Source organism: Scyliorhinus canicula, chromosome 8 (assembly GCF_902713615.1).
Source record: "Scyliorhinus canicula chromosome 8, sScyCan1.1, whole genome shotgun sequence".
In the NCBI taxonomy this organism is placed as follows: domain Eukaryota; kingdom Metazoa; phylum Chordata; class Chondrichthyes; order Carcharhiniformes; family Scyliorhinidae; genus Scyliorhinus; species Scyliorhinus canicula.
The window spans coordinates 161049014-161062548 of record NC_052153.1 but is presented as its reverse complement, the minus strand read 5'-3'; the positions used below and the strand labels follow the sequence as shown (position 1 = coordinate 161062548).

The 13535-nt window shown below is 54.4% G+C and overlaps 1 protein-coding gene across 1 annotated transcript in view; it reads right to left on the bottom strand.

Annotated features, from left to right (window-relative positions):
- Positions 1–13535, bottom strand: part of thbs4a (thrombospondin 4a) — a 123734-nt gene that overhangs the window by 90579 nt on the left and 19620 nt on the right. The window lies entirely within an intron of this gene.

The following is a 13535-nucleotide window of genomic DNA, read 5'->3' as shown; positions in this document are numbered from 1 at the left end:
TTTTCCATAGATCAATTAGGGACCTCTGGGCTCCCGAATCACACTATTAGAGGTATACACAAATGCACAGTGATTCAGGCTTCTACACAAATATCTGACATACAAGGATTCATCCTGCCCATATGTGTAAGTGCCGGCTCAAACGGGGAATTTTTGGGCGTTTTACGACTCCAAAATCAGAGTTGAACCATCACCGACTACTTAGGGGCTTGCAGCGGTGCTGGGTGAAACTGGCCGTTTTGGCCAGAGAATGGCCGGGACCCTGGCCGCTCATGCGCATGGTGGCGACCTGCAGCGGTCGCGCCATAGAACATGGCGCCGGCCATGCGCGGCTCCGACCCCCCCCTCCCCCCCCCCCCCCCCCATCCACGGCCCCACAGGACACCCCTTGGCCTCCCCACCAGGCCCCCAGCCTCTGCGGAACGCCCCCTGCCAGTGGCATGGATCCCGGCCGAGTCTGGCAGCGCTAGACACAGTCCGCAGCCACCACGCCGGGTTCCCGACCGCTGAAACCACACGTCAACCGTGCGGTCAGGAACTCGGCCCATCGGGGATGGAGCATTGGGGGGGGGCCAACGGCGTGCAACACGCAACGCGATTATGCCACTTCCGAGGGGGCGGAGCATAGCTGGCCAGCGTCAAACTGGCGCGACCCCGACTTGGCCATCGGAGTGAATTCTCCACACGATCGCCGATTATGGTATCGACGTCGGGCAATGGAGAATCCCGCCCTATGTTTTACTGCGGAGCTGAATTGCATCAGTTTAACAATCCCCTTTTAGCCATAAAGCGGGATGCAATACTGTGTTCCATGTCATGACGCGGAATACGAAGGCTACCATCTTGCGAAATCATACCGTGAGAGATTGGAATGCAATTACATCTCTCTGATGTGGTCAATGTTTACAAACATTGGGGTTTCACCACTTAGACCACTGAAGCATGAAGGGTTATAAATGGGATCAAAGCTGCAGATGGTTTTTACAAGCTGTCAATCACAGACCACTACTCAAAACAAATGAATGGCTTGCAGATAACAAATCTGTGGGAACCGGACGCCGGCTCAGCTGCACTCCTTCGAGGAATGGACATATGGAGCTGTAAGGTAAGTATTACAATTATAATACTTCCCACTGCCCCTGTATGGACTGTGCTCTAGCTTCCAGACAGGGCCCTTTTCTGGTGGGCGTGGTCTGTGTGTGTGTGCGTGTGTGTGTGTGTGTGTGTGTGTGGGGGGGGGGAGGTTCTGTGTGGTGGGGGGTGTCTGTCGGGAGGATGTTCCTTTATGCAGGGGATGCCTGTGGAGGGTGCCCCTATTCAGCGGTCCTTGGTGGTCTGTATATTGCAGGGTTCCCGGGGGGGGGTCTCCTTATTGTAAGGGTCTCTGGTGGTGCCCCCTTGTTACACCGGTCCCCGGGGGTCTACCTATTACAGGAGTTCCTGTGGGGCTCCTCTATTACAGGGCTCCCTGGGGGGGGGGGTTCTCTATTTTAGGGGTCTTGGGAGGCAATAGGAGGGGTCCCATGCTATATTATACCTTCCTTAATCTCTCTGCAGCAACTTTCATGGTGGCCCACACCATCCTCTTCCGGAGTCTAACGCAGCAGGACTTTCCTTATTTGTTTCCATTTCTATCTGTCTGACCATTGCTCTTGCATCTCTAAGAATGGTTTTTCCTCTTGCCTCCACACCCCACTTCCAGAGTCTCCCTTCCATCCTTAGCCGCATCTTTGCTTCATTTGCAAGTTACCCCTCACCGATATCATCCAAAGATACAGTGTCAAATTTCACACTCTAAAGACACCCAGCTCCAGGTTTCTGTCACTCCTCTGCAACTCCTCCTCTGCCTTCAGTCAGCTGTCTAACATTCAGGCTTGGATGAGAATGAACTTCTTCCAGTCTGCCATTGTTTTAGCTCCTGCCACCCCCTGACATTCATCCCCTTCTCCTTCCACATTCTCACATGGAACCAGACTGTTTCAGATCTCAACATCCTGCTTAACTCTGATCTGAGCCTCTCATCCCATCCTCTCCCCACCATAAGGGCTGTTCACCAATGCTTTAAAATTACCATTCTTGTCTTGACTAGACAACATTTGGTTTTAGTTCTGTTGGTTGAGCCCTGATTTATCATCATATTTGAAAGACAGCACCTTCGACAATGAAACCTCTCTCGGGACTGCACTGGTTGAGGAGCTGAAATCCTGGAGTGGGGCTAGACCTTACACCTGCCTGAATCAGAGGTGAGAGGACTACTACTGGGCCAGAGAGCGAACAAATAGGAAATCCCAGAAAAGCTGGGATAGCCCGCACAAAAGTAGCAATTTACATATATGTCCAACTTAAAGAAAGAAAGAAAGCACAAATGCAAAACAGTCAGGAATGAATGGCCAGGGCCACGGGTTCTTGCATGTCCACTTTATGTTTGGGCATCAGCTTTCTCTGCTCTTATTTAAACAGGGCGCACAGGGGGCTGGGAGATTGGCTACTTCCCAACTGCATGTATGAAATTCCAATTGCCTGGCAAGGTACTCAGCTCCTGTGCTCTTCAAAGGAATTGCACAGAATTGAGCTGAACAGAATGCCTCTTATGTTGTCCCCAGGCATTGTGTGGTACTGTACTGCTCTCACCCCAGCCTCTCTGATCCCACCCAGCCCTCTGGCTCTGCTTTGTCTCACTCACTCCATGATAAGGTGAGCACAGATCACAGCGCGGTAACCCTCGACACCCAGCTACTTCTTTCACACTTGAAAATAATGGACACATTAGGATCAGAGCACGAACATCACCATTGCCAGGCATCAGAGAGCTCCTGTAACCCTGGGACTGTAATCCCGGGGTTTAGTCCCGAGTGTCTGCTCCTTGTCAGAAAAAGTACTTCCAGGTTGCTAATTTAAACTTCATTGTGGAGTTCAAAACATACATGTTTTGCTTCCTCCTTGTGAGATTTGTTACACAAAAACAAATTGAACTAATTTTTCAAATTGTGAGCAAGGTTCTCCGTCAGCAGTCCATATGCATTAACTCACCCTTGTAATGTGCGCAGAAATCACAGCCTGCCTAACCTTTAAACTCCTAATGAATTCCAGTTTCCATAGCAATCTTATCCCATTAAGTAAAAGCTATTAGCTGTTGGGTAAAATTGAAAGAATTAGGTAATAATTCTATACCGGCACAGATTAGTAGGTGTACGTGGGCACAGGAGAGTGGCCTTCGTTCAATGGGTGAGGCGCCTACTGCCTGTTGTCAGGATGGTTTAACAATACCTCTGCCAGTGCCTTTGGCAGTGGCACAGATGGCTGGTAGGAACGAGTATTGTACGTTGGCTGTGACTGGCTAAGGAATGATTACTGAGACATATGTATGTCTGAGCAGTAACTGGTTTACTGGATGAACATGACTATTTACAGATACGCAAACCCAAGTGTTACTCAGTCTAAGCCTTGAGCTTTCTCTTAGTCATGTCCCTCTTATAGCTTCATGTGGCCACATATATTTCACATTTATATTTACTGACTCCATCTCCACTGGAGTCTCTGACTTCATTGATTCAAGGGCAGGTTTGATGACTCCCTGCTTGCGTTTTCGTCAGAATTGGAAATCAGTAATAGAACATACAGTGCAGAAGGACGCCATTCGGCCCATCGAGTCTGCGTCGACCCACTTAAGTCCTCACTTCCACCCTATCCTCATAACCCCTCTGAACCTTTTTTGGACACTAAGGGTAATTTAGCATGGCCAATCCACCTAACCTGCACATCTTTGGACTGTGGGAGGAAACCGGAGTACCCGGAGGAAACCCATGCAGACATGGGGAGAACGTGCAGACTCCACACAGACAGTGACCCAGCAGGGAATCGAACGTGGGACCCCACGTGTGCTACCACGCTCTCTTTGTATTTCTTTGCTTTGACAGAGTTAGTTTGGATTGGATTTGATTTATTATCACGTGTACCAAGGTACAGTGAAAAGTATTGTTCTGGGTTTTCGGTCAGAGTTACAGGGGGATGGGACGTTTCGGCGTGGCCAGTTCGGCGTGGCCAATTCGGCGGGGCCAGTTCGGCGTAGCCGATTGGAATGGGACGTTTCGGCGTGGCCGATTCGGCGGAGGAGTTGTTCGGCGGAGGGACGTCAAATTAGTTATAGTCGCAAAATGTTTGTGCAGCCCATTTCTTGTATCTTTTCCTTCCAGCCGCCTCAGATATCGTGTTTGTGCACCAAATCGGGTCTGACTTTACACAGCCGGTGTTACTGAAGATATTGTGACTTTACACAGCCGGTGTTACTGAAGATATCGTGTTTGTGCACCAAGCCAGGTCTCTTAAAGGCACCAACATTAAACCAGGTCGCCAGTGATCTACAATGTGTTAAGTCAGACAGCAGTGTAGATCACTGGGCAGCTTCTTCAATACTTTCAGTAACACCGGCTTTCTTTAAGAGACCCGGCTTGGTGCACAAACACAATATCTTCAGTAACACCGGCTGTGTAAAGTCAGACAGCAGTGTAGATCACTGGCGAACTGGTTTAATGTTGGTGCCTTTCTTTAAGAGACCCGGTTTGGTGCACAAACACAATATCTGAGGCAGCTGGAAGAAAAAGATACAAGAAATGGGCTGCACAAACATTTTGCGACTATAACTAATTTGACGCCAAAACGTCCCTCCGCCGAAAAATTCCTCCGTCGAATCGGCTACGCCAAACTGGCCACGTCGAAACGTACCAAACCCGAGTTACAGTGGGCGAGATTCTCCGCACATGCGGAGAATCGTAAAGGCTTATGTGGGACAGGCCGTGACACACGGCAGCCTTCACGCCCACTTCCGGGGCCGATTCTCCCCCCCCGGATGGGGCCCCGTGCGTCACGGCGGCGCGGCCTTGACGACAGTTGTCAAGGCCGCACGCCAAGCATCACGCGGCTGACGCGGCCGATGACGTCAGCCGCGCATGCGCAGGTTGGACAACGCCAACCCGCGTATGCGCAGTTAGCGTCTTTTCCCTCAGCCGCCCCGCAAGACGTGGCGGCTTGATCTTGCCCCAAACGGGTATCTGCCGCCCGTTTCACAACAGCAGTGGGGGGGGATAGCGGGAGGGCGTGAAAAATGTTGGGAGGCCCTCCCGCTATTCTCCCACCCGGCGTGGGGGTTGGAGAATCGCGCCCTGTCTGGTGCATTGTCAGTTTGACTCTCAGCACCTGGTTCTCTTATCTGGGTCTAGATTTGAACCTCTTCTCCCTCTCCTCATGTCATACTGCCCTCGATTCTTTGTTTCTCTCCTATGAATGGACTTTGTGGGTTCATCCTTTTCTTAATGTTTGATATGTTCCCATCCTTGTCTTTTGAGTGCATCCTGGTGCTTAAATTTTTTTTTTTTAAGAGCATCCAATTCTTGCCGCCCCTTGTTGCACAAAGGTTAAGGGCCACAATGATCTTGGCAACCACAGGCAGTGCTCTCCATTGCCCAGCTGGAAACTCCATTTATTATTACAGACGGTGACAGTCTTCAATGGCAGCCTCCGTAATGAAATACAATTGCTCAATGCACGGGTTCCAAAATCTGGGTCATGCGGTCATGGGATGTAATTTTAGAATCACGCGCTCCAAGGCAGCAATGGAGGATGTGGAGCTCAGATTGGATTTTGACCACTGCAAGACCCCTTTAACTGTGCATGCTTTGTCTGTGGGGGGATGTGACTTAATCATCTAAAACAGGCTTGTCCAATCCCCGTCCAAGCTGGTGTGAGAAGAGGACCAGCGGGCGTGAGGAAATGTGCGTGTGTGTGAAAAAGAGAGAGTGAATGTGTGAGAGAGAGAGAGAAAGTGGGCGGGATTCTTCGTTACCCGCCGCCGAAATCGTAATCAGCGATCGGGTGGAGAATCCCGTTTATGACCGAATTGGGGGCGGCGCCTGTTTTCGGATGCTCCGCCTCCTCCAAAACGGCGTCACGCAGACACGTGTGCTCTCAGTTTTCGTGAAACCGGCAGACGACTGCGGACAGTGTCCAGCGCCGCCACAGTCAGGGGGCGGGGAGTCCTGCTGCTGGCCGGGGGGTGGGGGGCTGCGGCGAAGGCTGAGGGGACTGGCGGGGGGGGTGACCCGGGAGTGTCCAGGAGGACACTATCTGGCAGGTGGGGGTCTGTGCTCGGCTGACGCTATGTTGTCCGGTGCAACCGTTGCAGGTCGTCGCCGTGCGCATGCGCAGCCACGGACCCGGAAATTCTTCAGGCGTTTATATCGGGAAGGCCATGCGTTTTACATGGCGCGGCTGCTAGCCCCTCACCGGTCGGAGGATCGGTGCTGGGACCTCACCGATTTTTTTAGTCGTAAAACTAGACACTTCCTCTGGACATCGTCTCAAAATCGGCGAATCGAGCCCGGGGAGTTTGTGTGTGTGTGTGTGTGTGTTGCGTGTGTGTGTGTGTGAGAGAGTGAGTACACACACAGGGCTGGATTCTCCGCTGGCGGAATGCTCCATTTTGCCGGAAGCCTGAGGGTTTCCCGACGTCCTGGGCATGCCCCACAATGGGAAACTCCATTGGCCAGCCGGTGAAATGGAGCATCCCGACGGCGTGCTGAACCAGAAATCAGGCACGGCGGGAGAAACCAGCCCACAGTCTCAACCTCTCAAACCCTAATTAGTTATTTATTTTGAAGAATTATCAATTTATTGCTTTTCTTTGCTCAACAAGTTGTCTCTTTTCGTCACCTCTCAACTTTAAAAAATAATTCATGTTGTATTTTGTGTGAAACCTCATGGGCGGGATTCTCTGACCCCGGGACTTTTAGATTGCGTTCCCCGATGGGTCAGAGAATCGGGCATCGGGGCAAATTCAGAACTGATGCCCGGGAACGAGGTCCGCGCTGCACCAGCAGGATATGGAAATAAATGCAAATTAGCGGGCCTGGCGCCCTATACTCCGGCCTGCAGCAATTCCCCGGTCCCTGTGGCCGGAATCACTTATGGTTTTTAACCAGCGTGGCCCTGACGTGGTGAACCTAGCACTGAGCCAAGGGGGCAACCATTGTCTCCTTGGCCCACTACAGAGTTCACCATGCCAGAACCAGACTGGCAGAGACCATCCAAGCCCATCCGAGGGCCACCATTCCCTCCCCCCAACAACAATGCACTGCCATCCCATGCCACCTCTATCAGACCCCCCTCACACCTTCCCCCACAGGGGACCGACTAATAGTGACACCCACAACAGGAATCACTGTAATAGGGGGACCCCACACAGTAGCCCCTGTAATAGTGAGACCCCCCCACAGGGACCCCTGTAATGGAGGGACCCCCACAGGGACCCCTGTAAGGGTGGGGGAACACCCACAGAGACCCCTTTAATGGGGCGAGACCCCCACAGGGACCCCTGTAATGGGGGGACCCCCACAGGGACCCCTGTAATAGTGAGACCGCCCCACAGGGACCCCTGTAATGGAGGGACCCCCACCTGGACCCCTGTAATGGAGGGACCCCCACAGGGACCCCTGTAATGGAGGGACACCCACAGGGACCCCTGTAATGGAGGGACCCCCACAGGGACCCCTAATGGAGGGACACCCACAGTCACCCCTGTAATGGGGGGGGACCCCCACAGTCACCCCTGTAATGGAGGGACCACCACAGGGACCCCTGTAATGGAGGGACACCCACAGGGACCCCTGTAATAGTGAGACCCCCACAGGGACCCCTGTAATGGAGGGACCCCCACAGGGACCCCTGTAATGGAGGGACACCCACAGGTACCCCTGTAATGGAGGGACCCCCACAGGGACCCCTGTAATGGAGGGACACCCACAGGTACCCCTGTAATGGAGGGACCCCCACAGGGACCCCTGTAATGGGGAGACCCCCACAGTGACCCCTGTAATAGGGGGAGCACCCCATAGGGGAGGCAGTGGCATAGTGGTATTGTCTTAAATACCGACAGAGATGGGCAATGAAATGGAGTGGGGGGGGCACGCCATGCACCACCGAATTGCATCCCACTTTACGATCTCAAGGGAATCGGAAAACTGGTGCATATAAGCTCCAGTGGGATAACTTAAGGCGGGTTCTCTATTGGCCGACGCCGATATCGTAATCAGCGATCGGGCGGAGAATCCCTTTTTACGAGCAAATCGGGTGCGGCAGCTGTTTTCGGACACCCCGCCCCCTCCAAAATGACATCATCGCCAAGTACACCACACGCCGTTGGGGCGGCCTCAGGACGTCGCCTGAAGGCCCTCCCCCGATGCTCTCAGTTTTAGTCACCCTCGCATGGCGCTGCGGATTGTGTTCAGCGCCGCCACGGTCCGGGGGGCAGCTGTGCCGCTGGCCAGGGGGACTCAGTGAGGGCTGGGGGTCTGGTGGGGGATGGTGAGGGGGGGACTATCTGGCTGGTCGGGTCCGCATGCGGCCGGCGACATGTTGTATGGCACGACCGCTGTAGGTCGTCGCTGTGCCTATGCGTGACCACGGACCCAGCCATTCTCGGGCCATTTTTGGCTCGGGAGCCGGGAGTTTTACCCGGTGCAGGCTGCTAGCCCCTCACCGGTGCCAGAATCGTTGAGGGTTCGCCGCAATTTTGGCGTCGTAAAACGCCACTGTTCCCACGCTGGCGTTGGCACTTAGCTGCAAAACCCGAGAATGCAGCCCATAGTCTCCCAAATGGAGAATTCCGCTCCTTGGGCGCGATTCTCCGCAAATGCGGCGAGTCGTAAAGGCTGCCGTGAAACTGGCCGTGTTTCACGGCAGCCTCCGCGCCCCCTCCCAGGACCCGTTTCTCCCCCCCCCCGGGCGGGGCTAGCAGCGCGGCCCCGTGAAGCACGGCATCGCGGGCTTAGCGACCGTCGCTAAGTCCGCGCGTCGCAGCGGCTGACGCGCACGATTACATCAGCCGCGCATGCGCGGGTTGGACGGCTCCAACCCGCGCATGCGCGGATTACGTCATCACGCAGGCGCGTCAAACCCGCGCGTGCGCGGGCCGTCAAGCCCCTCAGTCGCCCCGCGTGATCCTGCGGGGCGGCGGAATAACAAATAGTGCGCAGGTATCGGACCCGCTGCCCGCGATCGGTGCCCACCGATCGCAGGCCCATGCCACCCTTGGCATGGCCGTGGTGCGGCCGTGCCAATCGGTGCCATGGTTGTCCGGGACGGCACTTTGCGGCCGTTTTCACGAACGGTGACAGCAGGTGTGTTTGCATTCGTGAAAACGGCTGTTAAGACCTGGGTACTCGGCCCATCGGCCTGGGGAGAATCGCTGTTCGCCGTAAAAATCGGCGCAGCGATTCGTGTCGTGGGGCGGCCGTGGGGGGGGGGGGGGAGAGGGGAGAATAGCGGGAGGGCGTGAAAATTGTCGGGAAGGCCCTCCCGCTATTCTCCGACCCGTCGTAGGCAGCGGAGAATCGCGCCCCTTATCTTTGCGAAGTCTGCACCCTTAATTTAAAAAAAAATGAAATGTAGCTGCTCATGCAAAATAGTTGTATAAGCCTGTTTTAAAATAGCCTTCTTGATGCCCAATTGCTATTCCAACCACAGCCTGTATAAAGGAGGGCGTTCTTTATTTCAGCAGTTTTAAACTCCCTCTGTAAACAAATACTCTTCCCCTCCTCCAGCATCAGTCGAAAAGAAGCAGAGCGAAGGAGGACACACCTTTTTTTTACAGCAGTAGCTACCATAAATCAGGTGAGTTTAATGGTACCATTGAAAATAACAGTTCAAGGAGAAAGTAAGTGTCTAAGATAAGTGGAAGTGATTTGCGGGGTGAGAGTTCGGACATGGAGGGCGCGATTCTCCCAGCCCCGCGCCGGGCTGGAGAATCGGTGCAACCGAGCCACGCCACCCCGACGGCAGCATGCGATTCTCCAAGGTGCGGAGAATTGGCGCCATTTGCGCCGGCGCGTTTAACGCGGCGCGAGACGCAGGCCGCGGTGGGGCCGCCGATTCTCTGTCCCGGATTGGCCGAGCGACCTGGTCGTTGCCGGCGGGAACTCTGCGCGAACGGTCGGGAGGCGGCCTTGGGGGGGGGGGGGGGGGGGGGGGCTCCATCCCCGGGGGGTCCTCTGATGGGGTCTGGCCCGCATTCGGGCCCACCGATCGATGAGCCGGCAACTCCACCCTCACCCCCCACCCCGGGGCCTACTTTGTTCCGCGGCCGGCCCCTGAACCCCCACGCCATGTTACGTCGGGGTCGGCGCGCTGAAGAAGTGCCCCGCGCATGCACGGGTTGGCGCGGCCAAATTGCGCATGCGCGGGTTGGCGCGGCGCCCATCTGGCGCCGGGAAGGGAGACTGGACCAGCACCGTCTGTCCCCCCTGTGGGGTCCAGAATTGGTAATCCCTGCGCCTGTTTCGCGCCATCGTGAAACGCGACGGCGTTCATGACGGCGCGAACACTCTGTCTCCATTTCAGAGAATAGCGCCCGGAATGTGGGGGATCTGACATCAGGCGGGTGGGGAGGCAGGAGTCGGACATTAAACCTGTGAGGGTCAGTCATCAGAGGGTGGGGGTCAGACATCAGGGGATGGGGTGCAGACGTCAGGAAATGAGATGTGGGTCGGACATCGGTGGTGGTGGGGGGGGGGGGGTCAGGCATGGGCGGATTGAAAATCGGGAGTGAGGGGTCGGACATTGGGAGGGGGGGGTCGGGGTTGGGCGTCAGGGTTAAGTCAAGTTTGGGGTCGGGGCGGGTCCGAGGGTCGGGTTGGGTGGGGTTTGGCTCAGGTCAGGGGGGTTGGGGTCAGGTCAGGGGTGCAGATTGGACATTGGGGAATGGGAGAATCTGACATTTGGGTGGGTGCAGGGGATTGGATAGGTCGGGCGTTAGGCTATCAGGAAGGATTGGATAGCCGAGGGGTGGATTGCGGGTGAGATTTGGGTTGGTTCGGGGGTCAGGTCAAGGAGGGGGGTATGATGCACTCCCGCTGTCGCTGGCAGGGAGGGTGCAGACTGTAAAGATGACAATCCTCCCTCGATTTTTGTTTATTTTTCAGTGCCTCCCGATCTTTATCCCACAGTCCTTCTTCAAAAGAGTTAACGGGCTGATCATGAGCTTTGTCTGGGCGGGAAAGTCTCCGCGGGTGAAGAAGGCAATGTTGGAGAGGAACCGCAGCGAGGGGGGGCTGGCGTTGCCGAGTCTGGTCAATTATTACTGGGCGGCCAACATCGCTATGATAAGGAAGTGGATGGTGGGTACGGGGTCTATTTGGGAGCGGGTGGAGGCGGCTTCGTGCAGGGGCTCCAGTTTGGAAGCCCTGGTCACGGCTCCTCTACCGCTGCCGCCGGCCAAGTACACCACCAGCCCGGTAGTGGTGGCGACCCTGCGGATATGGGGCCAGTGGAGGAGGCATGTGGGGGAGATGGGGGCGTCTGTCTGGGCGCCAATCTGCGACAACCATCGGTTTGCCCCCGGCAGTATGGATGGGGGGTTCCGAGTATGGCGGCGAGCAGGGGCGGGAAGGGTGGGTGATATGTTCCTGGAAGGGAGCTTCGCGAGTTTGAGGAGCTTGGAGGAGAAATTTGGGTTGGTAAGGGGAAATGATTTTAGATACCTACAGCTGCGGGACTTTGTTTGTAGACAGGTCCCATCTTTCCCGCACCTCCCGCCAATGGGGATCCTAGACAGAATAGTCTCTGGGAGGGATGAAGGGGAGGGTAGAGTCTCGGGTATTTATAAGGTGCTCATGAGGGAGGAAGGGTCCCAGACAGAGGAACTGAAACTTAAATGGGAGGAGGAGCTAGGCGAGGAAATGGAGGATGGGCTGTGGGCAGAGGCCCTGAGTAGGGTAAACTCGACCGCGACATGTGCTAGGCTCGGGCTGATCCAATTTAAGGTCGTTCACCGGGCCCATATGACGGTGGCTCGGATGAGCAAATTTTTCGGGATAGAGGACAAATGCGCTAGGTGCGCGGGAGGACCAGCGAACCATGTGCACATGTTTTGGGCATGCCCTGAGCTGAGGGGGTACTGGGAGGGATTTGCGGGGGTCATGTCCCAGGTGCTAAAAACAAGGGTGGTGATGAGTCCAGGGGTGGCAATTTTTGGGGTTTCGGAAGACCCGGGTGTCCAGGGGGAGAAAGCGGCCGATGTGCTGGCCTTTGCTTCCCTGATAGCCCGGCGACGAATATTATTGGCGTGGAGGGACTCAAAGCCCCCGAAGACTGAGTGGTGGCTTGCGGACATGTCAAGTTTCCTGGGGATGGAAAAAATTAAGTTCGCCTTGAGGGGATCTGTGCAGGGGTTCACCCGGAGGTGGCAACCATTTATTGACTTCTTTGCGGGAGAGTGAGCGTCAGCAGGGGGGTGGGGGGAGGGGGGGGTAGAGTAGAGTAGGAGGGAAAATATGGCGGGTAGTACGGGTGGGAGGGGAGCGGGCTTGTGCAATATGGTACGATGGAAGTATTGAAAGTACGTGGATGTTTGCACATTTTTGCCTTTTTTGCTTCCTTTCTGATGATGTCTGTAACTGTTTATAAAGCCAAAAACTACCTCAATAAAATTGTTTATTAAAAAAAAAGGAGGGGGGTATGGAATACAGTGGGAGGAGTGTGTGTTTGGAGGCGGGGGTGTGGCGGGGGGGGGGGGGGGGGGGGGGGTGACCCACGCGGGGCTCAGTCTGGATCTTTCAAATGATTATTCTGAAGTTAGAAGTGCTTTTATTCCTTCTGACTCTTTCAGAATAACCATGAGGGTAAAACTGGCAGAGTCATCTGAATTTAGCAAATTCAATCTCTTTGTCGGATGGTTTCCAGCCCAGCGATATTGTCCAGTGGTAGTTAGAGCTTCTGGACAATTGCTGGATAAACCTTTATGTGGGAAAGTTCAATGCATCTTTGGTGTACCCTCCAGCTCTGATGGTGAGGAGCCAGGAAGTTAAGGGCCATTGTGCCTGGTCTTGCAAAGTAACCATCCTGAGAAGAAAAATCTGCTGCACATCAAAACCTTTTGGGAACAAAACATGAAAAACAGCTCCATACAACTACACCCAGGAAGGCAACTGAATAAAACGCCCACAACCTAGTGTCACCGCATCAAGAGCAGCCAAGGAACAGCTAACCATATTCACCTTTGTTTTGTGTTTTCATGAACTGTTACATAGAACATAGAACATAGAACGATACAGCGCAGTACAGGCCCTTCGGCCCACGATGTTGCACCGACATGGGAAGTCAAAAACTAAAGGCCATCTAACCTACACTATGCCATTATCATCCATATGCTTATCCAATAAACTTTTAAATGCCCTCAATGTTGGCGAGTTCACTACTGTTGCAGGTAGGGCATTCCACGGCCTCACCACTCTTTGCGTAAAAAACCCACCTCTGACCTCTGTCCTATATCTATTACCCCTCAATTTAAGGCTATGTCCCCTCGTGCTAGCCACCTCCATCCGCGGGAGAAGGCTCTCGCTGTCCACCCTATCTAACCCTCTGATCATTTTGTATGCCTCTATTAAGTCACCTCTTAACCTTCTTCTCTCTAACGAAAACAACCTCAAGTCCATCAGCCTTTCCTCATAAGATTTTCCCTCCATACCAGGCAACATCCTGGTAAATCT